A 26,859-nucleotide genomic window follows, 5' to 3' on the forward strand; every position below is an offset into this window, starting at 1 on the left:
GCATCAAGCATTCTGTAATAATAACTCAGGGTAAACATTTATGGCAAGTGGGTGTGTAATTGAATTCTGAACATGCTGAGGAATGAAGCCAAGGAGGAAAGGGGACTTCTTGGAAAGCTTTTGTCAGCTGAGCATCTTTACACAGTGACATCATTCCTCGTCCTCGGTTCTCAGAGCTGAAAAGGAGCCCCACATAGACAGCACGTGGCTCCCTCACCCTCACCTCCTCAGTCTTACAAATGCACAAACCAAGGTCTAAGAAGTAAATAAAATGGCCAGAGGCCTATTGGACAAGAAAGATGATCACATACACTATACGCAGCCACAATTGATTAGTGCCACTAAGAGGCAAGGTTGTGATCTTGGGTAAGTAACTTCACTGCCTTGCACTGCAGTGCCAGCAAAGTAGGGGGAGGAAAGAGAAAAAGAGAGTTTGAGTTTGGTTTCAATGATCTCTAATGTATTTTCCAACTCTCAAAAAGGACACGTTTATTGCAGCATAAAATTAAACTGTGCTCCAATCTTCCAATTCATCTTAAGACCGTTTCCCCACTAGTAACCCACACGTCTCCAATGTTTATCGGAGGCAGAATTACATTTTCTCAAAAGTCTAGAAAAACAAATCAGGGTGAAGGTTACTGGATTTTGACTTTGAAAGTAAAAATAGTACATGTAAAAATACTGTTACACAAATAATTAACAAAAAATCTTTAAAATGCCAATATAGATAAATGCAGACAAAATAACTAAAGACAAGCAATTGCTTAATAATGCATCGCTGTAGAGGGACAAAGAAAGACTGACAGTTTTGAAATAAATGTCCATGGTGCTTAGAAGCAGAAGAGGAAAACCCAGTCCAACAATAGGTGGTGTGTCGCTGCCTCATACTAGAACATTCTACACTATAGTGTTACCTCTATATTTTTACCTATGTCTATCTTACATAATAAAAAGGTAATATTTAAATTACCATCACTTCGCTACGCCCATGATTGGGCCAGCGGGTGACACAGGGGGCGGGACTCGGGGTGGCTGGGTTGGTGATTGGGCCGGCAGGATGCTGAGCTCGCGTTGCCAGCGGCGACGCGAGCTCAGCGTCTGCGCCATGGCTGTGCTGCGGCACAGATGGGCATCTGGGGCAGCGAGCCCAGCCGGCGTTTTGGAGGTTTGGAGGCGGCGGGCGGTGGGCGGGCGGCGCGGCTCCCCGGGGAGGAGTCTGGCGGCAGTTGGGCCGCAGGAGCACGTGGCGGCGGCCCCAGCCTTCCTGGGCGGGAGGCAAAGGCAAGACCCAGGCCTGGGCTTCGGCCGCAGGAGGACCACGCCCCCGCCCCGCCTCGCCCTAGGGGCCCAGGGACTTCGGAGCTGCCGACCAGCGGACAGACAGCTTACACATGCAAGATTAAATCATGCACTGGGATTCTAGTACAGATATAAAGATATAGATATGTAGATATATGAATGCTCAGAGAGAGAAGTAAATTTGTACCCAATATTATTGTGTCCAATCTGTCTCATTTCAAAAGTGATCCACATAGCATCATTAAATCATATGGATTTAGATTTCCCTTCCAATGAACACAGACTTTCATATCTGTATATTCATTCACCTAATTGTTCATATATTCACTAATTGATTTTCTTATTCATTTAATCATTGACTTATTTTGCCAAAATCATATTCTATCTTTGCTAAGATGGGAAAGAAAGCTGTGTCAGACAATCTTTCATCTAAAGTCACTGCTATTGCCAACTCTGCTTGGGGACCCTGAGGGTAAATTGAAGTTTTAATAATTCAACTATTGGCAGGTATTGATCTATGCAATCTACAGAAGATGCAAAGGGACACTAAGAGCTTCAAAGCACTCCCCACAATTCACTTAGCTGTCACAAGCCCCCACTGCAAACACAGTATGAATGACAGGACGAGAGCTGATTACTGGAAACCTAGGTTTCTTTGTTGGCTTTCCTTTCAAAGACACCTTTGTCCTCTTATTGTTTTCCTCCTGGGAGATAGAAGAGAAAAGACTAAAAGAAAATGGGTAAGTTGGTGTTATTTCCCCCCAGCTTCATTGGCAGCAGTGTAGGTTAAGCCCTGACCCTGACACAGTAGTAAAGGCCAGTGGTCAGTGGCCCCCGTGAGAGCCTCCATGGGCCAGCTGCTGCTCCCTGCTATAGGGCGGGTGCTGTGGTTTCCACTGGGGAAGGTCCATGTGAAGTCAGCTCTGAAGGGTTTTCAAACAAGTAAGATTTGCTCTAAACAGTCCATTAGTTGGATACAGGGGATGCATTCGCAAACCCACACATGCTTATACTAAAACATGACCCTTGAAGCTAAGTATTCAAGATGGTCCTTTGGTCCATGGGTGGGTGAAGGTTAGTGTATGTGGCCAGGCTCTGGAGTCAGAAGATCTGGATTGGCATGCCAGCATGGCACTTCCTGGCTTAGCAACCTTGACCAAATGATAACTTCCCTAAAGTTAAGTTTCCTCTTCAGTAACATCTGAAAAGCAGCAATGAGGCCGACTATACATGGTCGTTGTAAAGATGAGTGAGGGGGTTTCTGCAAGGAGGCCCATTTTTCACCAAATGAACTGCATTCCACAGAAATCTATGTTGCCCATTGTACATGAAGGCATCAGTGTCTCACAGGTGACCAGTGCTACTACTATTAGCAACAGCATCCAGGAGAAGGCAAGCAGAGAGTGGCCTCAGGTAGTTCTCAGAACCGTGTGTCAGTTCTTTCCCAGAGCACAAAGTAAGAGATGCCTTAAGGGGAGAGAAGATAAACTTAGCCCAGCCTTCCCTCCCCAAATCCATCAAAATTCATGAGGAAAACACACCCATTTCAAAAGACCCAGAATGGGAATTGCTTTATTTTTGAAGTTTTGGGAACTTCACACAATTCAACCGACCAAGATTGCCTATAACTCAAGAAAGTCCAATGTCATGTAGGGAATGAGAGTGAATTATCTAAATGCTAAGACTGGAAACTCATTTTAAAATAAAGTCCTCCAGGCTCCAAACACCAGCCTCTGCTGGCCTGCCTCCAAACCAGACCCCAGCACAGGCGTGTGGCACAGTCTCTGGGGAAGCCTCCGGGCTGCAAGGTGTGTTGAGACAGCTGGCATTGTGGACACATCCATTCCTTAGAACCTGGGCTCTGCCGCACGCCAGCTGGGCAAGTTACATAACCATCTCCGGTTTCCTTCTTGGAAAGCAGGGCTGGTAATATCATTTTAATTAAATCCTATATAATAAAATCTTAATATGCTAAGTGTTATCCGGTCATCCATTCAACCTAATGAAGCATAATATGCTAATAATATGCTAAGGCCACTCAACCGCTCTCTATGATGTGCACTGACCACCATGGGGCAGACACTCTGACTGATAGGTTAGCTTGCTGCCGGGGTCTGGCTGATCAGGACTGAGCGAGATGGGCCGGACATGCTATGGAGCCTTCCCACAGTCCCTCCCTGGCTGGCCAACCTTCTGCGTCCCTCCCCGGCCCTGATCATGCACTGGTGGGGTCCATCAGCCTGGCCTGAACCCTCTCTCAATCTGGACCCCTCAGGAGATGTCAGAGAGCCAGTTTCGGTTCCATCCCACAGGCCAGGCCGAGGGACCCCACTGGTGCACTAATTTGTGCACTGGGCCTCTAGTAGTATTATAATCCTATCTAATAAAAGAGAAACATTCAAATTGACCGTACCACCGCTACACCCACAAGCCACGCCCACCAGCCAATCACAAGTGTATATGCAAATTAACCCAACCAAGATGGCGCTTAATTTGCATATGCAGGTGCAGAGCGAAGACTGAAGACAGCATAGAAGGAAGCCAAGCGCTGCAAAAGGGAGCGAAGCTGCGGAGAAGCAAGCGGGAAGGCGATGAAGGGAGGGAAGCAGGCAGGGCAGGAAGCAGGCGGAGCTGTGGCGAAGGGAGGGAAGCAGGTGGGATGGCGGAGATACGGGGGAAGCAGGTGGGGCAGTGGAGAAGGCTGCAGGAAGCCCTATTCTTGCAGGAATCTTCCTGCAATGGGCTTCTAGTATTTTGTAATATTAAAATTATATGTTCCACATGGACACATAAGTTGTTCAACATGCAAAAGATTTAAGAATTGATACATTAGAACTTTTTCTTTATTACATTAGAATGAGGACCTCAACCTCATTCCTTAGAGAGTTGGGGTGGGGATCTCATCTGGCAAAGGAGGTTTAAAACCAGGATGGAGTGCAGTTCCTTGTACTACAGTTGCTGCTGTACATGATAAATTATTACCATCTGTTCAATTATCTTTTCACTCTGAAATAGCCTCATGTCTGTCTGTATTTATTGGTGTCCTTTACATCTCCTGAAATTTCATCAGCAGAATATGTTGTTTAATTTTCATAAAACCAGAAACTTGAAAAAAACACTGATACGGCCATTTTGCTATCCTGTTCATCCCCTATCATTCATTCTGTTAGGGGCAGAAATAGAATATTGGGGACCAGCTAGAATTGTAAGAAATATTAATCTTGCTCTGTTAACCGTGATTGTTTTATTCTGATTAAAGAAGGCACATTCTACCCTGGCTGGGAGCTCACCTGGAAATGTAGCTTTTCCTCCTCATCAGGAGCTGCCTATTAGCATGCAAATATTAACCTTGTTGCAGAAACCAGGATTGCCAGCCCTTTAAAGACCCCCAGCCCTTTGCATACCACAGGCCTATGCAAATCTCCAGACCAGCAAACTGCGCATTTGGATACCTTTTGCCTATGTCACCTTGTAATCTTTGTCCTTCTACCCAATATAAGCAGCTGGCTTATGTTGGGGTGCAGAGCAGATGTTTGTGGGTGACCTGCCGCTCTCTCACACTGCTGGCAGGATTGGAATAAACACTCAGATGCGTCAACCTTGTCTCTGCTGAACTGCCTCAAGTCGTGACAGGCAGCACGGACCCATTATTTGTCCGGTTACAGCTCTGCTGTTTACCACCAATCAAGTCCATGATGAGAAACAAGCCCAACTTTCTACCTGCTCAAAAGAACACAGGCATGGAGTTATCGAGGACAAATTTTCTGCTCAATAGCGGAATGCATTTTGAAATTTTGAACTAGAAAGAATCTGTTCAGTTCACTAAGTATCTCAGTTAGTCTAAAGAAATAGTTATTATACATTTAAACTATTTGCCTTTTCCCTCCAATATGTGGTTTGCATGTATTTTCTCCCATTTCATAGGTTGTCTTTCCATTACGTTGGTTGTGCAGAAGCTTTTTTTGTTGGATGTGGTACCCCTTGTTGACTTTTGCTTTTGTTACTTATATTGTTGGTGTCATACCCAAAACACTATCAGCAACACTGATGTCCAGGAACTTCTTCTCAGTGTTTTTTCTTGGGAGTTTTATGGTATCTGGTCTGATGTTTAAGTTTTTAGTCCATTTGGAATTAATTTTTGTGAGTGGTGTAAGATAGAATTCTAATTTGTTTATTCTGTATGTGGTTATCCACTTTTCCCAATACCATTGATTGAAGAAACTATTTTTTCTCCATTGGGTGTCCTTTGCACCCCTGTTAAACATGAGTGGACCTTAGTGCCATGGCTTACTTCTGGGCTCTCTATCTGTTCCATTGGGGTCTATGTATCTATTTTATACCAGTGCCATGCTGGTTAATACCTACAGCTTTAGGGAAATGGAAAGATGTTGTTTAAATCCACAAACTTGTAAATAAATACATTCTGGAGATCTAATGCAAGCTTAGCGCTTAGTCAACACTTTCATATTATAAACTTCAAAGCAAATTACCAAGAGACTAGATCTTATTCCCCATACAAAGTATGATAACCATGTGATATGCTAGAGGTGCTAACTAACACCATTGCAATGGTCATATTGCAATATATAAATGTATGAAATCAACACACTGCACACCTTAAGCAATGTTGTATGTCAAAAACATCTCACTACATTTTTTAAAATAAAAATAAAATATTTGCTTTTTAAGAGCATCATTTAGCCATGATGATCATTCACTGGCATAAATGGGAATGAGCTTTTGACCATGCACCACACCACCTGTCATGCCACCTTCACAAGTAAAGGAATTGCAGGCCATAGGCTATCAAATAGCATGTCTGATAAAGTTCCAATGCATCATCTCAAAGACTTAACAATGCATTGTTATGTAGATTAGTAAAGCATTCTTCTAATTGCACTGTGAATTTCACTTTCAATTCTAGTCCCATAAAGCTATTGGTCTCCCAACCTGTAAAGCATATCATGCATTCCTCTGTTCAAAGTTGTGCTTAGTTAGTGCCCTGCTTGCCACTAGCGTACATACCCAGGACCATATGCATGGCTGAGCTCCAGTGTACACACCATTGTGTACACAAGAATGACAGACATCTGGCACTGTTATAAGTACTCTCGAGCTCATGAGTGGTGGGGCTGTCTAGAGACCTGTTGAGGGCAAAGTCGGGTGGGGGCTGATAGAGAAGCCTGTCCAGTGGACACTGTGCCCCTTTTTCCTTGGAAATGGACTATAGATGGATGGGAGTCTCTATCCTCTGGCCACGGGACCTAGCCTAGCATTGGGTGCCTTGTAGGACTTCAGGAAATCTTGTCGAGTGATGAGGTTAGTCAGTCACTGTCATTTATATTCTGCTAGGTTCTTTCCCCCAGCATTTCCAAAGCAGCTCTGTTATACATTTGTTATGTGATGGTCCAAATTTAAAAAAAGAAATTTCAAATTGTAAGATCAATACACACATACATTCAACAACAACATCTATAAGAGAAGAGTATGCACCAAGTCCCAGCACAGTAGTTATGGTGGAATATTCTGCAACATTCCATGATGTTGTGACATATTCCCAAGTCATCACCCAGATAGCCCTCTGTGACCTCACCCTCCCAAGTCATCACCCGGACAGCCCTCTGTGACCTCATCCTCCCAAGTCATCACCCAGACAGCCCTCCATGACTTCACCTCCCAAGTCATCACCCAGACAGCCCTCTGTGACCTCATCCTCTCGAGTCATCACCCAGGCAGCCCTCTGTGACCTCGCCCTCCCAAGTCATCACCCAGGCAGCCCTCTGTGACCTCACCCTTCCAAGTCATCACTCAGGCAGCCCTCTGTGACCTCATCCTCTCGAGTCATCACCCAGGCAGCCCTCTGTGACCTCGCCCTCCCAAGTCATCACCCAAGCAGCCCTCTGTGACCTCACCCTTCCAAGTCATCACTCAGGCAGCCCTCTGTGACCTCACCCTCCCGAGTCATCACCCAGGCAGCCCTCTGTGACCTCGCCCTCCCAAGTCATCACCCAGGCAGCCCTCTGGGACCTCACCCTCCCAAGTCATCACCCAGACAGCCCTCTGTGACCTCATCCTCCCGAGTCATCACCCAGACAGCCCTCTGTGACCTCATCCTCCCAAGTCATCACCCAGACAGCCCCCTGTGACCTCACCCTCCCAAGTCATCACCCAGGCAGCCCTCTGTGACCTCACCCTCCCTAGTCATCACTCAGACAGCCCTCTGTGACCTCATCCTCCCGAGTCATCACCCAGACAGCCCTCTGTGACCTCATTCTCCCAAGTCATCACCCAGACAGCCCTCCATGACCTCATCCTCCCATGTCATCACCCATACAGCCCCCTGTGACCTCACCCTCCCAAGTCATCACCCAGGCAGCCCTCTGTGACCTCACCCTCCCGAGTCATCACCCAGGCAGCCCTCTGTGACCTCACCCTCCCAAGTCATCACCCAGGCAGCCCTCTGTGACCTCACCCTCCCGAGTCATCACCCAGGCAGCCCTCTGTGACCTCACCCTCCCGAGTCATCACCCAGGCAGCCCTCTGTGACCTCACCCTCCCAAGTCATCACCCGGACAACCCTCCATGACCTCATCCTCCCATGTCATCACCCAGACAGCCCCCTGTGACCTCACCCTCCCAAGTCATCACCCAGGCAGCCCTCTGGGACCTCACCCTCCCAAGTCATCACCCGACAACCCTCTGAGACCTCACCCTCCCAAGTCATCACCCAGGCAGCCCTCTGGGACCTCACCCTCCCAAGTCATCACCTGGACAACCCTCTGAGACCTCACCCTGGGCTTCCCAGTGGCCTGCCTGAGTGCCCTTACACTCATTTCAGGAGCTGGAAACTGTTTACACACAGAACCAGCCAATTTTTTTTCATGTTTTTGTTCCTGTCATTCCAATTGATTGCTATTATTATTGTGATAATCATTATTATTAATAATAATAATAATTACACATGTTGCAAGTTGTTTCATCTGTTACCATGGTGATCATTCTTCTAAAAAAATAAACAAGATTTAAAAAGGAAAGAGAAGCAAAAAAATAACTGATTAATAAGACCTCATTCTATACACATATTTGTCTCTTTGCAGAGTAAGAAAAAAGTGCAATTTTTCTATCATAATACTTAGAAGGAACTCTACAGATTGTCTATACCCAGCTTAATTGAACTTAAGTCACTGTGGGGAGCTGCTTAGAGTCCTTTGAAAAATGTGCAGACTCACTTACCCGCCTACTGCAGTAAAGCAAGTCTATATTAAGGTCCCCGGGGTCACTTCTGGTGCAGTTATCTGTGTTGACAGAGTGGATTTCCCACGCCGAGGGGAAAGGCAGTGTAAATAACCCTCCAACACTGTCTCCACGCGCATTTACCATCCACACATCTACAGCCTCGTGGCATTTCTTATTGTTTTGCGTTGAGGTTATTTAATTTTTCATATGTTCCTATCTTATCTCCCGGTTTAAATCACAAGCAGTGACGGCCGGGTGAATGTCGCATGGAAGGCCTTCTGTGGATGAGGGGCAGATGCTGCGGAGGAAGCTGGGGCTCCGGCTGTTCGGCCAGGCAAGGCTGCTCCGCCCTACAGGCTCAGGGCTCCTAAGTGTGGCAGGGACACTGACCTCCCCACCCCCCACCCCCCAACCCCGGACTCAGTCTCCTCAGCTGTAGGCTGGGCATAACCGGTGCCGAGTGATGTGAGGAATGGATAAAGCGCACAGGATGCTCTGAGCACCATGCCAGGCTCAGGGCATGGACTCCAAACCAAAGCTGACCTGGTACAAGCCGCTCTGATCCAGGGAGGATCCCAAGGGGCCACCTCACCTTCAGGAACGGTTATGGGAACCCGAGCTGAGGACTCAATGCCACCTTCCTCTCAACTTAAAGGAAAGGGAGACAGTGAGTGTAAAACGACTTTCAGCTCCTTTGCAAGAATTCGCGCAGGAGCCATGCTCCCTCCCCGAGGATTAGAGAACCCTGCAGGCCCCTGTCCCCTCTGCAGCTCGCTCTGGGCATGTGCGGCTGGGAGAGCGCCCCCGCCTGGCCCAGGGTGGCCACACTGCTGCAGCAGCCAGGGAGGCCCAAGCATCAGGCCAGGAGCCAGCTCAGCAGTGACCAGGCTCCACTGCCCGCAGGGGCCACACCGAAGGCCTCCGCACAACAGGCGAGGTGTGGCTTATTCCCCTGCTTCACTCAGCATGTCCTTTCTGGATAGCTTCTGGGAGCTTATTTTTCTCTCTGCTTGCTTTAAAATAGGTGCCAAGATCAAAGAGACCCGGGGAAGGTTTTGGTCTTGGAGGGTGTGCTTTTGAATGGGCTCGAGGCACACTGCATCTGCCTGTTTGTTTATTGTCTGCTGGGTTACTCAGGGAAAAGTATGAGGTGCCTAGTGTGTGCGGAGCATCAGGTTAGGTAGGAACTGAGGGGGTAGGATGAAGGTGAAGGGCACCCTGAACCCTGAGGGCATCCCCCGCTGGTTCTGAGAAAGCCTGATCCTGGCTGGGGCAGGAGAGGCAAGGCTGAACTCCGTGCCCAGCCTCTGAGCAGGGGAAGGGGAGGCAGGGGCTCCAAATCCAACCCCCTGCTGGGGAGAGGGCTGCAGGCTGGTGGGCAGGCTTTAGCTGCCCTCACAAGTTTCAGGAGGTCTTTAGGAGTCTGTGGCAGGGACTGCTGGGTGCTTTCCAGGAAAGAGCTGGGCACTTGCACAGACCTAATTCCATCTCATGTCTAAGTGATGCTGGCTACACTCTCCACTCTCTCTGAGCCCACATTTCCTCAAAATACACGTGAGAGAATCTCTGCCTTCCAATACATCATGTGAATTTACTGCGATCAACCCGAAGACTATACCCCCTCCCTGGACCACTGGTTCACAATAAGGAGTGCCTGCCCTTTATTCAGAAGAGCTGACGTGGCTGAGGCTGAGCTCAGGCAGCCACAGGCAGTGGCTGGCTACAGAGGTAATGCCTCAGCCCTAGGAAGGAGTCAAGGCCTCATTCCCCTCTCCTCCCACCAGGTCACAGCAGGACACACACCTTCTGTGAATGAAAGGTGTCCATGTCTTCTGCTGCATAGATCTTATGCTCTGCTTCTGGAGGTTACTCACAAAAAAGCACCCCAAAACCCAAAGAGGAGAGTGGGACGATCTATCTTTCTTTCAGCGGACACATCTGCTCTGGGGCGCACACATGCGTTTTCTTTCTGTGTTCACTAAAATTGCTTCACATAGAGTAAGGCCTATTGCTCTGGAAACAATAAACAAACTTCATGCCTAGATCTTAATTTCCAAAAGCAGTTTTCTGCAGAAGTGAACTAAACTTCTTTTGGAAAACAGCTGAGTCTGGGACTAGGCAGGCAAAGATCAAGGTAACATCTTGGAGCATTTTGTGCTAAAAAGCTACAAAATACTCCAGGATTATGGAGGCGTGTAAGAAAGGCAAAAGAGCAAAATTAAAGGGACCATGGCTAGTTACAGCAAGGACAATTTTGTAACTATATATAAAGATAATAGTAACAATGTTTTAAAATGGAATAACATGTTTTTAGTAATACAAAGACAGGTGGAGGAGGACAAGAAATAGTGAAGAATGCAGAATGACAGCTACAAATGTAGGAAAATGTAGAATTAGAAAAACAACACGACAAATTCTGGTGTAATAAATTATATAGGTTGGGATCATTAGCAGATTTGGAGGAAATGTTGGGGAGCAGGACATTACCGCCCACATAGATCACTTACTGATTACAAACTATCTTCATGATGCAGAGATGCAGCGGAACTGCGCTAGCCAAAGGAGGGAGCTGAGCGCCCCAGTGTCACAGGCTGACATCATGTCCCGCCTGACGGGGTGCACTGAGGAGACCACACATGACCCATGATGTCATCTGGCCAAAGCATTCTAACAATGACAAATAATTTTAAAAAATCCAAAATATGTAACATTTTACCTCAGAGCGGACTTGTACTACTCTTCAAAAAATTAATGTCATGAAAAGCAAACAAAATGATATGAGTTAGGAGAGAGGGCCTTCTAGTTAAAATAGACTAAAAGGACCCGGCAATCAAATCCACCATGTGAAGGTGCTTCAAGCCTAATAAAACTATGAAAACAGAAACTGCTGCCAGGCCAGCGTTGCTCAGTGGTTGAGCGATGACCTATGAACCAAGAGTTCACTGGTTCGATTCCTGGTCAGGGTACATGCCCGGGTTGCGGGCTTGATTCCGGGTAGGGGGCATGCAGGAGACAACCGATCAATGATTCTCTCTCATCATTGAAGTTTCTCTCTCTCTCTCCTTCTCCCTTCCTCTCTCTCTAAAACAAAACAAAAACACACACACACAAAAAAAACAACCAAACAAACAAAAAACCTGCTATAAAAGACATGATAGAGACAAGACAGACTATATATTGTATATTAATTTAATTAATGCTTATTTTTATTTATGGTTTTAGTATTGTGGTTATGTTGAATAATGTTTTTGTTCTAAGCTACAAACTTAAGTCTTTAGTTTAAATTATCAATGTGTCTACAATATTTATTTTTAAATAATTCTGGAAGAAAAAGGCAATTTATGAGAAGGATTGAAGGAGAGGGAAGATAAAGAATGAGAGAGAGAGAGATGAAGACAACACAAATGTGCAAATGTGGCAAAATGTTTACAGTTGGAGAAGATAGGTGAAAAGTATACAGAAGCTTATATTAGTATTTTTTTCAACTTTTCTGTAGATTTGGACACTTCAGAATAAAAATTTTGGTGAAAACAAAATAATGCTTTGCACAGTGCTTCACAGTAAGTGTTCAGAGCATTTATACTGTGCTCCAGCAAATCCATGCAGGGGTGCTTTTACACACTCACATAGGACACACACAGACACCCCCCCACAGCATGCACACATGCAGACACACACAGATACACACTCACAGACACAGGCATAGACACATATGCAGAGACACATACAAACATACGCCCCCACAGACACATACATGCAGACACATATACTCACAGACACATACAAAAACACACACAGGCAGATACACACAAATACACACACTCACAGGCACGCAGATGTACACAGAGACACACACTCCCAGACATAGACACACACAGGTATAGGCAAACACACATGCAGACACACACACATGCATGGCTAAGGACTAACTGGCAACACAATTATCAAACAGCAAAGATTATTATCCAATTCAACCTCTGACACCACAACAGCACATTCACGCTCAACTATAACTACTGGTTAGTAATGTTGAATTGATATTTGTGAACTATTTTAGTGTGTCTGACATGTGCGCTCATGAAAGTCATTGCTTGTTATTTTAATTACTGCATCCCCAATAATCTATATAATAAAAGCCTAAGCGACCATTATGGTGGAACAACCAGAATGACTGGTCGCTATGATGCGCACTGACCACCAGGGAGCAGACGTTCAATGCAGGAGCTGCCCCCTGGTGGTCAGTGTGCTCCCACAGGGGAAGCTTTGTTCAGCCAGAAGCCAGGCTCACAGCTGGCCAGCACAGCGGAGGTGGCGGGAGCCTCTCCCACCTCCACAGCAGTGCTAAGAAGCAGGGAGCCAAGCAGGAAGGAGCAGTGAGCTGGCAGGCGGTAAGGAGCGAGGGGTTCCGAACTGTGAGAGGGATGTCCACCAAGGGGTGCCGGACTGTAATCATGAATTACATTGATTATTTCAAGTTGTTGAGTAACAATAACTTTAAACATAAGTTTTGTTATTAATTACAGTAGAGGAAACTGAGGAACAGGGAGGCCAAGTAACTCACCCAAGTCACACTTGACAAAACTGTGAAGTACCAGCATTGCGATTCCCACCACGCCCAAGATCTTGTGCACTTTGCTGGGTTTGTTAGATGTTTGTTGATTAAGGAAATTAAAGGGAAATAGATAAGTGTGACAAGAAAAGAAGCTTCACAGAATAAAAGAATGAGGGCGTGGTCTAAAGAAGGAGGTGAGTGGATGATATTCCAGAGGCGCCAAACTGGACATAAAGCATGAGTGGTGCCCAGAATACCGCTCACACTGGCAACCCATGCAGAAACTGTCTAACCAGCTTCTCTTCCCAAAGAGATATAAATAGCACATATTCAAACACTGGGGTGCATAGCCTACAAGGCCGATTGGTGCGGGTGTGATAGGAATCCACATGAGGAGGAGTGGTAGAGAAAACTCTGAGATGCGTGTCTGTTCTACTGCCTCTATTTCACAGAACCTGGGATCATAAGCTTCTTGCACATCTTGGCTCTTTTGTTCTTTGGGACATCGAGACAGACTCTGATTCATCGTCTCTCCCTGGAATCCTGGATTCAGAGCAAAAGCAAGCAGCAACAAGCAAGCTTTCTGGAGACACCCTTGACTCCCACTTACTATTTCACTCTTCTGATCAGATGCACAAATGATCCAAGAGCCTTCCAGCAAGGGGAAGGCACCTGCTCAGTGCTTCTCCAAATCGTCACCCCCTGAGCTCAACAGGGTTACTTCCTCTCTGTTCTCTCTGCCTGGTCCTGCAACACCTACTTATCAAGGTCACACCTGTTTATCAAGCCCTATGTCTCCCAGGAAGCCTTTCTTGATCACTCTTGTCTCTGAATTCCTTCAGCATCTAGGTCCTCCAATGATGGTGGTGATGCTGACTTCCATTTCAGAGGCTCTTAGAGAGTACCAGATATTGTACCCATTGTATTAGGTGCATTGCTCATTTAATTGTATTTCATCTGCACATCAACCCACTGTACAGATGAAGAATTGAGTCTCATAGAAGTTAACTCTCCTTGGATTCCATGGCTGTGGAGTACCTTATATCCTATGGAACTCTGCAAATTACACAGAATGGCCTAGATGAAAGTGTTTTAAGACTGGATATTACATATGAGATTTTGGGGTGTCAGGGTCAGTGGTTTATAGCAGCTGGTACAGTGCTGAGCACAGGCCAAAGACTGTATCCCGATCCCCTCAGCACAGAAGGAAGAGTTCTCCAGGGATCTACAATGCGTGCTGTCAAATGTCCAACAGGAGGCCTTAGGATGAACTCTATGTGCAGATCTTAAGACCAGCAACTCTTCAGTCACTGAGTACTGGGGAGAGGACTGAGGAAGGGGACCTGAGTGTTAAGCAATGTGCTAACCAACTTATATAAGTATTTCCCAAAGTCTGGTGTCTTCAGGTGTTTGTTAAAATGCTATGTCTTATCACTGTTCTAAACCTACTGAAGAAACATTGTTGGAAATAGCCTAGAAAATGGCATTTTACTCATCTTAGGTCATTCTTGGAAGAAATAAAATTTAAGAATCTTTGGTGTTTATAAACTTCATCTAATATTCAGAACAACTTTGCAAGGTGGGTATGACTATCCCCATTGACAGATGAGGAAAGTGATGACCATGGAGGTGAGTTGAGTGGAATGGAGACACAATTCCTTCAGGCTCACCCCCTCCAGGACCTTTCTGCAGTGGCACTGACTGATGGGTGGGGCACACGGGCCAGGGGAAGGGGCTGTTTTGTTTAGACACATGGGTGTTTCTTTTCTCCAGAGCCTCTATTTCTCCCGGCCTAGGACCCCAAAAATGGGAATCACAGACCTAGCTCCACTTTCTGGGCAATATATGCCAATTCCTATGACCTTGGACAACGATTCAGACTCAAGAATTCACTGGCCCCCTATGTATGAAAAGAATGGTGCCTTCTGCATGGTTTCTGTGAAACTGAATAACATCAAGAGAATGAAGTGTCTGGCATTGAGCCTCATACTAGATGCTTAACTAAATATTAGCTATTTATATTACAAAATGCAGCCCAGAGGGCAGCCCTTCAAGGTCAGCTTCTCTCATCACCATTCCCAGTTTCCCAGCTCCCCGTGATCCAACCATGGCCTCCTTTGTACTATTTCTGTAGTGTCTTTTAGCTTCTAATTTATTTCACACACCTTGTGAGACATATCTGTTTGCATTGTCTGTTTGCTCTCTAAACTGTGAGATCCTGTAGGACAAGGATACACAGTCATTTGGTAACCTTAGTGCCTTGCACAGTCCTTGCTCAAAAGTTTACTTGAATTACAATTTCTAAATGAGCAACTGAATAACAGAGTGACTGGCTCAATGAATGCATAATATATAAGTAACTCAACACATAAAAATAAATGTGGAAGCAAACGAGTGAAATACTATTATTAAAGGAATGCAAGACATCAGAGAGGGAGTTAGTAAAGGGGGTAAGTGTAGGAATAAGCAGATAAATGAGTGGGAATCACACTGCAACCACCTCCTGCCATGGGCCTGAGCCTTCTTTTCTCATCCCTGTGGTTGGAGTCAACTCTCCGAATGAAAGGAGATTCTCTGAGTGCCTGTTACAATTATTGGCAACTCAAAGGTGACAATGCTTTAATTTCAGGATAATGCTAATCTTTATGACTTAGTAGTTTCATTTAATGGCCCCATTTAGCAGGAGATTATGCTGCCTGCTAGCCCACAGAGACCACTTTAAAGCTCAAGACTTTCACACAAGCAGATCCCAGCTTGGCCTTAGAGACCAGCCTGCTGGAATACTTATGCCGTCCCTAAGCCTTGGCTGACAACATAGAGTATTAAACAGGGAGAAATACACTTAAAAAAATCTTCCTTCCTCTAAGCTGGGATCTTTTTCTTTATTTACAAAAAGTCCTCTAGACAACACTGCATGCACAGAAAACAAGTGACAATACAAGTGTTCTTCCCTCCGAAATGCAAGTGTTATTCCAACTGAGTAAATTGCTAGTGGGTCACAGCAAGAGTCACCCACGCGTGAGTCAAAACACAGGAGAGCACAGGTGCTACCAGGGACTCAGCCTGTGGCCCATTAAGAGAGTAGATGTGTTCCCAAGGGAGGAAGAGGGAAAGAAGAAAAGGTGAATATGACCTTCTGTGTCCTTACCACCTGCTCTGTCAGTCACTCTCCAGCATTGTTGAAATGTTGTCATGTAATGGGTTACACAGCAATAGGAAAGAGCTATTATCATCACCCTGCATTTGCAGACAGAGAAACTGAGATGCAACAGTCAAGGGCCTTGCCCATGGTCCCACAGACAATAATTATTATAATCTCTAATTATAATTATTTGGAGGATTCAATAAGTACAGGCATTGTTCTAAGACTGTTAATTAAATGCATTTGAGCTTGTATATTGTATAACCATGCCCTTCAAAAATTGTAATCCATAAATAAGGCTTGGGTTTTGTACAGACAGAAGAAAAGGGAAGGGAGGCAAGATATCTATGTTTTTAAAAGCTCATCCTGGCCGCTGCAGAGTGGGGAAGGCTGGAGACTTGGGGTTTTGTTACCACAAGGACATGAGATTATATAGATTCTGTGGAGTTGGGGAGCCATACCATAACCATTTCCACATCCTCAGTGCCTCATCGGTCTCTGTCCTAGCAGACAGATAATGCATACTGAGTCACAGTGATAGAGGGAGGGTTGCCACCCACATGTTGATAAGAAGCTCTGCAGACTGAATGGGGCAAACACTTTAGATCTGATGGCTATAAGGAAATCTTACTTCTATCATTTATCAGCCTCATCAACACATTTGTAAATCAAAATCATTCCAGCTGTTTCACAGGGATGACACTTGGACTAGGCCAGTACCCAGTAGACACTCAACACAATTTTATGTAGTCTGTAACAAAATGACAACTTTCTGGCAAGAGTCCTTCTGCAGTGATGGCTATCCAACAACTTATGATAAAAACAAACTTGAGGACTTGAGCCCAGTTTGTTCTTGTAGAAATGTTTGTCAGGCAGTAAATTTAACACTTCTGAGTGTGCGTATGTGTGTGTGTGTGTGTGTGTGTGTGTGTGTGTGTGTGTGTCTGTTGGAAGTAAGTGTTTAAAGTGGAAATCATAAGTAAGATGCCTATAGAAGGTACAAGGATAGAACTTCATTATAGATTGACATGACCCCAACTACTAAATTATACTTTCCTTTGGTGTAAAATACACACAAAAATAACTATATACTAAGAATCTCAGAGAGATATACATGTGCCCGAGTAACTCTTGTTTCCTCTATACTGCCAGATCCTTGTGTTGCCCACTCATAAACTGTGAACTCACTGGCAGTGGTCTTGTTACAGAATAGTAGGAAGTTTGGAAAATTCCAGGACAAACGGACTAGGGAAACTGAGATAGACAGTAAAACAGCAGTTTGTGTCCACCTAGTAGCAGGTATACCGGTTAATAATGCGGACTTTATAAACAAAGAAAACACAATAATTTCAAGAGAAACATCAAAAGTGCTTTATTCTAAGTAATGTCCATCGCTAGCTACACATTTCCCCATCTTTCAGTTAATTTGTGGATACCGTCCCAATAGAACTTTTCTTGTTTTGAGGCAAACCATTCAGAGACCCAATTTTCCACTTCATCGTATGTTTTGAAGTGCTGCTCAGAAAGTGCGTGTGCCATTGATTGGAAGTGATAATCTGAAGGAGCAAGGTCTGGTGAATACGGCCGGTGGGTTATTACTTCCCAGGCAAGATCTTTTAACGTGTCTTTAACTGGTTTTGAAATGTGTGATGATGCGTTATCATGAAGCAAAATTACTTTGCCCTGTCTTCTGGCACATTCTGGTCATTTCACGATCAAAGCGTGGTTCAAATTGATTATTTGTTGTCGGTAGTGATCAGTATTAATGGTTTCACCTGGTTTTAGAAACTCATAATACACCACACCTTCCTGATCCCACCAAAGGCAGAGCATTGTCTTCTTTCTGAAGCGATTTGGCCTTGCAGCCGATGTTGATGGTTGACCTGGATCAACCCATGATTTTGTGCATTTGGGAGTCTCAAAATAAATCCACTTTTCATCGCCAGTCACAATTCGATGCAAAAAAGACTTTCTTTCATGCCGTTGAAGCAACATTTTACTGATGACTTTCCGGTTTTCCATTTGTCTTTCGTTAAGTTGATGTGGCTCCCATTTTCCTTCCTTTAAAAATATTTCCCATTGCTTGTAAATGGTTGAAAATTGTTTGCTGAGCAACGTTTAATCTTTCTGCAAGCTGTTTTTGAGTTTGACACGCATCTTCATCCAATAATGCTTGTAATTGTTGGTCTTCAAACTTTTTCGGTTGACCTTGACGTTCTTTGTCTTTCACATTGAAATCATCACTTTTTCAGCATAAACCAGCGTTTCCAAGTATCTTGAAATGGAGCATGTTCACCATAAGCTTCCCGAAGTATACAATCACTTTCAGCAGCACTTTTCTTCAAAATAAAGTAATGAATTAAAACTTCCTGCAAATGCTCTTTTTTTGGCACGAAATTCTACATTTTTAAGTGTAAAAATATCTATGATGTTAACACCTTCAGAAAATTTGACATACGGACTTTTGAAGCTTGTTGTCAATACAACAAAATAGCATACATGTCAAATCGCATATATCAACATATGTGTAACTCCATCTACTGAAAAAAGTCAGCATTATTAACCAGTACACCTGGTAAATCCTATCTTCCCTAAACCAAGGACACAGAGTAAATGGTGTGCACTTCTCCCCAACAGAGGGGAAATAGCTTAAATCACCCCACCCAGGGAGACAGATAACAGAAATCCGATTAAGTGCCATTTGCCAACCAGACCCAAGGACAGACAAATTAAGAGAATAAATCTCATTTTGGTACATCAGCATAAAGCTGATAAATATTCTATTGACTGGCCGCTAAGATAGCCCCTAAACACCCAGACTGTAAAATGCTGAAAATGAAGGTCCCAATGCACTTTCCCACTAGGGAGCACACCCTTGCCATTCCTTCGCCCCTCTCCTTCCCCTACAGGCACTTATCTTCTAACCTCCAAGGGATCCCATGAGAATTGAAACCAGGGAAGCAATAGGCAGCAGCGACAGCTCAACCCCGGGCTAACCGCCTGCACTGGTCTCCAAAGTCCCCCTCCTCTGCTTTTCTCTGACCTCTAGTGAGCCAAAGCAGCCCATCCTACGTTCTCCTGTTGCTTTCTTCTATGCCTTTCCTTGTTTCACAAAAATGCTCACCTGCCCAAGTTCAAATGACCTACTTGGACACAGAAGTATGGCAAAAATGAGACTTTTAATACATTCCCGAGAGCTGGTGTCCTTGGGTTGTACAGGCACACCTGAGGCAGCAACCACAATCCATTCATCCAGCCCCTCCTCAGATTCCTCATCGGCTGAGTACTATGGGGTCACCTGTTTCCTCATACGTTACCTAGGTCTTGCTGTCTCCCATTGGGCCATTTAAAAAATTTGGGCTGAGGCCTTTTCTAGTTGCCTCCACCTCCTCCTGTCTAATCGGGGCAGTAATCTCGGGGGTTTCCACCATGATGCTGGCCCATGTCCACAGTTCTTTGCTTTTATATCCTCTTCCCTCCTCCTTACATTTTTCCCTGGGGAAATTCAGTGACCATTTCCATCAAAAGCTGACTATGCTGGAGATGGATCACAGAGGCCCACTTCCTACATTACCCTACGTAAGTTTTTGCTGCAGTCAATAAATTCTTGCTTGCTTTTCTACATTTTGTCTCTTGATTGAAATTTTTTCTTCAAGAAGACAAGAACCAAGGTCTCCTCTCTGTACCAGTAACAGCCTAACTTTGGGAAGCAAGGCTGACGCCTGTTAGACCTAACTGGATGGACATCTTTCTTTCTGTCAATAGTCTGGATAATAATCTATTATCTGCAATAACACTGCACTGTTATGTGCAGGTATATTACAGAGATTCCGGCTTCTCTATCTACTCCATTATGTATTCTTCGATGAGTTTTAGTGAAAACAGAGCCTGCCTCCAGACAGTGAGAAACAGAGCATCATATCAGTGGCAATGATAAGATATAGAGACTGGTAAGGTGGTTTAATTATGAGATGTTTGAGAGTGGAAACAAGTTTTATTTTAGAGATCTGACTAAACATTCCTTGCAAAACTCCTTGCAATGTCTCATGATTTCTATACAGGTGTGTGTGCATGACAGTGGCATTGCATTCATCAGGATAATAAATAAATGTGTTTTTGTTATTGGTTCTAGATGAACAATTTTGCATATCAGTATGCATTTGTACTCTACAGAGGAAAGACAGTGTGTGGCTGGGACACATTTGTTAACTCGTTGACAAGATGGCTTGTTAACATTAAAAATGCTAAAATGTAAGCTGAGTAGAATAAGTTTAAATGTCAAGTTCTAAGGAAAATCTTGTCAGGGTGCCTCATCCTTCTAATTAGTCTTTATTGATACTGGAAGCTTCCCCTCAGAAATGCTCCCTCCAGGCACCTAGTGGCACAGGAATCTCATGACAACTGAAGAAGGAGTAATTCTTTGCTGCTGGCATGAGGAGATCACTCCTCTCAGGCTAGGGTGACTATATAGATACCATCTACACTGGACAGTGGTGAGTATGAGAGAGGGCTCCAGTGAATACTGGATTTCTCTATTTTATGACCTCTACTTTTTTGGGGCTAAGAACTTTGCTTTTATTCTAACCCTCACATTGATCTTGAAAGGAAGCAATTTTTTTTATCATCTCCACTTTATTGATATGGAAACAAAGATTCAGAAATGCTAAATGACTTGTGCAAGATTACACAGCTTGAATGTGCCGGCACTGGAATTTGAACTCCAATATGATTACAAGGTATGTGCTACTCCCACTAGTTATTCCAAAGAAAGCCTTTGGGGAAAAATGGGTAGCCATGGAAGGGCTTCGAGGCAATGAAGAGCAGTTGAACACTTTTACTCTTGGATTTGCAGAAGAGGTTGCAAAGAGTCTAGGAGTGATCAAGCTCAGTTAAGATTAGACATTGAGGCAGAATCCACAGTACCAAATTATTGGTTTAATGGAATAGGACCTTAGTCTAAGACAAGTTATGGGAAGGGGGAAGAAGAAAAGGAGAAAGTTAGAAATTAATCTTTAATTTGGTTGTGTTAGCTCAGAGTTTTGTTTATACTGGGACTCATGAGAACAAGTGTGAAGAGATTCCTCACACCCTGTCCCTCACTTTCCATAAGGAGCTCAGAACCCAGTGGGACATGCAAATAAACACGGATGGTTATAGTGCAGTGTGACCAGTGCCATGGTGAAAATATGCTGAAACTGAAAGGAAAGCTGAGACCAGAAGAATCCAGATGGCTGGAACCCCAGTGTTATTAGGTAGGGCTGTCCAGAGAAACAGAGCCAACAGGATGCAAATATATTTCTAAATCTCTCTCTTTCTCTCTCTCATGTGTGAGTATGGAGATGGAGGCTTGTTAAGTCCAAAATCTGCAGGGTAGGCCAACAGGCTGGAGACCCAGATAAGAGTTGCAGTTTGAGTCTGAAGGCATCTGCTGGCAGTCTTGTTTGAGGAGGGTCAATCTTTATTCTATGAAGGCCTTGAACTAATTGCATGAGGCTCAGCCACATTTTGAAGGGCACTCTGCTTTACTCAAAGTCCACTGATAGAAATGTTAATTTCCTATTTAAAACACCCTCACAGAAACATTAATGATATTGTTTCAGCAAATACCTGGGCAATGTGGCTTAGCCAAGTTGAAACATGAAAGTACCATTGCACCAAGGAAAGCAGGAAACCCCTGAGAAGCCCGATTCTCATGTCCCAATAACCCATGCATCCTGCGGGTGCCTCAGGCCTTCACTCATGCCACTGTTACTTACTGTGCCCCGCCTTTCCTTCACGCCTATCTTTTTTCTTTTCAGGGGTCCCAGTTCCCAGAATTCGCTCACTTCCTGAGGGCATCTAACCTGTCCTGACAGCCACATATGCATTTTCACCCAGCAGCACAATTTGAGGTCCTCACTGGATTCCTTGTTAGTTAAACACATCCCTTCCTACTTGCCAAGTCAACTAAGAATGACCACGAACTTTACATCATTGGAGGAAATTGTCCACATCCAGGCCAGGAGACTTTTACCCTCAGAAATGGCACAGGACCCAGATGTCCCTTTTAATAAGATATGACATTTTAGTGTGTTACAGTTTCTCCTAGTTTTTTATTTGTTCTTCAATTATTCATCAATCGAATGGCATAGCCTTTTAGTCAGTTAGTTCCCCAAGTCAGCATCCTAACCCATTTAACCTGCACAGGGAGGCCTTTTCTACTTCAGGTTGGAGTCTATTTGATTAAGTTCATGCTTTATATATTTGCAAGGTATGTGAGTTGTGCCTCAACACCATCTTTGACTCTTGATGAATTCTAATCACTTTTCCACAGACTTCTTTGGACAGCTCATTAAACAGGTTAACATGGGTATTTTCCATTTACCCCTCCAGAGGCACTTTACCCTTCTGCAGCTTTCCCTGTGCTATAGAAGACTGACCTGACCGAAAACCTTACATCAATGAATAGCCTTGCCTTCTGAGTTATTGCAGGGTTTGCTCAGTAGAGACATAGGAAGGAGACTGGAACAAGCCAGGAGGGGCTGAGGTTATGCTCCAAGCTCCTTGATGGTGTTCCCATCCCGGAGGGCACAGCTCCTCCACATGCTGCCATCCTTTCTCCTCTCACTTCTACAAGACTGATGATGGGAACAGCCCTTCTCTTACAAGCTCTATAGTATGGCCCCCGCCCCTTATTTCTTCCTTTATCCTCATGCCTTTGTGTTTACACAAAGTCCTCATGTGAGCAAGCCATTTGCTACAACTATTGTCCTCAAGATAGGGGAGCTGTGCTAATGGGCATGTGTGGTATGAGGATGGTGTCTTGTTGCTGGTGCTCAGAAATGTGTTTATCTCTCACTTGGGAATAGTACATAGCCCTGCATGCTTAAGAATTCTTGGATTAAACAAAGTCAAAAAGGAAAAACTCATGGATACAGACAACAGAATGGTGATTTCCAGAAGAAAAGGGGTTGGGCAAAGGAGGGATAAATGGTGATGGAAGACTTGACTTGGGGTAGTGAACACACAATACAATATACAGATTATGTATTGTAGAATTTTATATCTGAAAACTGTATAATTTTATGAACCAACTAGAGGCCCAGTACACAAAATTTGTGCAATTGTGGGGGGGTCCCTTAGCCTGGCCTGCGCCCTCTCACAGTCTGGGAGCCCTGGGGGGATGTCCGACTGACGGTTTAGTGGGCCTAAGCCGTCAGTCAGACATCCTTAGCATTGCCATTGAGGCAAGAGGGGCTCCAACTACTGCCACTGTGCTCACCAGCTGTGAGCCTGGCTTCTGGCTGAGTGGCACTTCCCCTGTGGGAGCACACTGACCACCAGGGACAGCTCCTGCATTGAGTGTCTGCCCCCTGGTGGTCAGTGCGCATCATAGTGATGGGTCATTCCACCATTTGGTCATTTGCATATTAGCCTTTTATTATATAGGATACGCTGTAGAAGAGGCTCTCTAGAATCATAAGAAATGCAAAAAATTCACTGTTAACTCATTCTTGAATTGCTCCCACCTAAAATCAAATTTCACGCCCCCCCCACCCCCCTGCCATGGGGCATGTGCTGCACCTTGGGAACTACTGGGCTTGACACTTTTCCTCTCTCAGCTTCATTTCTGAATACATACGCATATACCATGGGAATTGTAATCTCTTCTCCGCCTACCTCACTGGGTTGTTATGAAGAGGTTCTGAGCTAATAAACCTAGAAATGTTTCATTAAGTAAGTGATGTCTAAACAGGAAGGGATTGTTATTTTTAAGCCTCGAGTACCCTTGCAGGTAGCAGGTGCTGATTAGGGGAGGAGGGCATGATTGTTTCCTGGGACTGCAGGCCTTGGAGGGGCGGGCTCTGGCCAGCAGCCCTGTAGCGGTGGTTGTCCCTGGAGGCACTGGCAGGGGGTAGTAGGGGGGCACTAGGGGGGCGGCAGGGCCAAAGGGGGAGTAACTGTCAAAACTCCCTGCTTGGCACCATTCTTTAAATTGTACCTGGCCTTTTCGCAGCGGTATGTGCTCAGGGCGGGGCTCCAATCTCCTGGAGCCGGGCAGGGGCCAGGCCAGGGTGGGGCCAGTCGGCTAAGAGGGAGGAATTAGACGCACCCCCATCGAGGTTCAGTGCCCTTCTGCTGGGGAGAAAGTGCCGCTGCTGTGAGGGGGCGGGCGGGGGGGGGGGGAAGGCGGGGGGGATGGGTCTCACCCTGGGGGCCGCTCAGGCCTGCCTCCACCTGAGTCTGGAGTTATAGGGAGGAGAGGCGTGCCTGGCCCCAGCAGAGGGGGCCGTAGCGGTGGGCCTCGGGCCTAGGGTGCCTCGGGGGTATTGATGGGTCCTCGAAGGTGTGCTATTGTTGTGGGTGCCCCTGGCGGGGATGGCAGGGGAAGAGATAGGGAGTCAGAGGTGTGGGCTGCAGCAACCCCTGAGGCTGGGTCTTCTCCCTGTCTGGTCAGCCTCCCCACCCTCCCAGGGGTGCGGGGGCTGGGGTAGAGTGTCCTTGCAGGGGGATTGGAAGAGCTCCCCATGGCCACTTCCTCTTCCTTCTTTGCAGTCCAGACCCCGGGGATCTTGGCTCCAGCTACCCCACCCCTCAGTGGCTCCCTGCAGCCCCTGCCCACTTGGCTCTCCCCAGCCGCCTGTCTGTCAGGAGGCTGCTGGGGCGCCCTGCTGCGGGCAGTGCGGTCCTGGGGCAGGGGGTGGGGGCGTGGGGAGCAGCTCCAGTAAAGTTTTGTAAACCCCAGGTTGGCATCGGGATTCGACTTCGGGGCCACGGGGGAGTCTGCCTGGAGATGACGAAATCGCGATAGACCCAGAGTCCCGCCCTGTGGCCCCACAGCCCCACCCACCCTGTGAAAGGTTGTGATGTGACCGTGTCCCTGATAATTTGCACATTCCTCTTTCATATATATATATGAAAGAGGAATGTGCAAATTATATATGACCTCAAATATATATATGACCTCAATTAATTCAATGTTAAAAATAATTCTTTATAATAAAACCATTCCTGCTTTGGTCCTTTTTCTTTTCATTTACCTTCTTCAGTGTTTTAGTTTTCTAAACTAGTAACACAGCTCGGTGAGTTTGGTGGCTGCCACTAATGTGCAGGTTCAAGAGACTACATCACTTTATTTTTGACATTTTTTGCTTTTCCTGGAAATGTCTTCCTGTGCCTCTTCTAGCAGCTGCCGCTTTGTCCAGGCCTTGGAGACACACCCCTCCTGCCCAATGGCCCTCCCACTGCACAAGAGCCTGGGCTGGGCCCTTCCACTGCTCCAGCACACGTTATCCATACCTTGTCATGGTCCTTGCAGTTTAATCGTTGCTGTGTCTCCCTCAGGGTCAGCCTGTGCAGATGAAAAGCGGCCACACACTAAACCTGACAAGCTCAGGGGAGGCCTATGTAGAGGCTTACAAACTCAGAGACCTAAAGTAATCACAAAGGATGGTCTGCAATGAAAAGTTTTTAACAAAAAGCAATTTATGGCAAGTAGTCATGTCCTAGGCTAGATTCTTCCCTGACAAGTCAATCTTTACCTTAAATGAGTCTGTCCATTGTCTTTTTGCATCTACCATAAGATGTCATTGGAATGTCAAAGTAATTTCCGGACCCCTCAAAGCACAGGCACCTCTCTGCGGAGACCACAAATTCCATCATTGTTATTGAGTTAACTGTTGACTGTTAACTATACCGGCCTATGTGAACTAAGTATGTGTCTGCCAGGCCAGTGTGACTCAGTGGCTGAGCATTGACCTATGAACCAAGAAGTAATGGCTCCATTCCCAGTCAGGGCACATACCTGGGTTGTAGGCTCTATCACAAGTAGGGGGCATGCAGGAGAAAGCAGATCAATGATTCTCATCATCGATGTTTCTATCTTTCTCCCTCTCTCTTCCTCTTGGAAATCAATAAAAATATATATTTTTAAAAAAGTGTCTATCTTTTAACTTTTTATCCAATCCCAGAAGTTTCCCTGCTTTGCTTTCTCCCACCTCCCTATCACCAGTGGATTTCATGTAACCTCCTTACATCTTTTCTTTTAATTCCACTGTATAAAATAAGGTACAAAACTGCCATTCTCTGGAACATTTTTTCAGTCCATTGAGGTTTTGCTTCCCAGCAATTGTCATCAGGTTGGCACAAATAAACTCAGAAAAATTCTCTGCAGGTTTGGATGTTTCTACGCTGATACCTGTGATGCAGACTGTTCCTGAAATGACACTGCTGTGGCTTGAGTGGTTTCCCCAAATATATGTAAAGTCCTGACCTCCAGGACTTTGCAAATGCAATAAAATAAAGATGAAGTTATACTCCATTAAGATGGGCCCTAATCCCATATGACCAGCGTCCTTATAAGAAGAGAAGAGGGACACTTTCACTGGGAGAGATGGTCACTGTGACTATGTCCCATGGAGGCAGGTGACCGCCTCCCACAGGCAGAGATTGAGGTGCTGCCTCGATGAGCCTAGGAAGGCCAAGGATTAGGAGCGAGGAGGAGAAGGAAGGGTTCCCCCTCCGGGCTCAGAGGGGCCTGGCACTGCAGGCTCCTTGGTTTTGGACTCTCGTCTCCAGAGCTATGAAACAATGAACTTCGGTTTTTTGTTTGTTTTTAAGCCAGTCAGTTTGTATTTTTATTGTAGAAGCC

General features: G+C 45.4%; 1 protein-coding gene across 2 annotated transcripts in view; it reads right to left on the reverse strand.

The window, feature by feature from the left end:
• CNTNAP5 (contactin associated protein family member 5) overlaps window positions 1-26,859 on the reverse strand; it is a gene marked incomplete at both ends in the record, with an annotated part of 850,484 nt that overhangs the window by 288,074 nt on the left and 535,551 nt on the right. The window lies entirely within an intron of this gene.

The sequence above is a fragment of the Cnephaeus nilssonii genome (genome assembly GCF_951640355.1).
Source record: "Cnephaeus nilssonii genome assembly, chromosome: 10".
Taxonomy (NCBI): Eukaryota; Metazoa; Chordata; class Mammalia; order Chiroptera; family Vespertilionidae; genus Cnephaeus; species Cnephaeus nilssonii.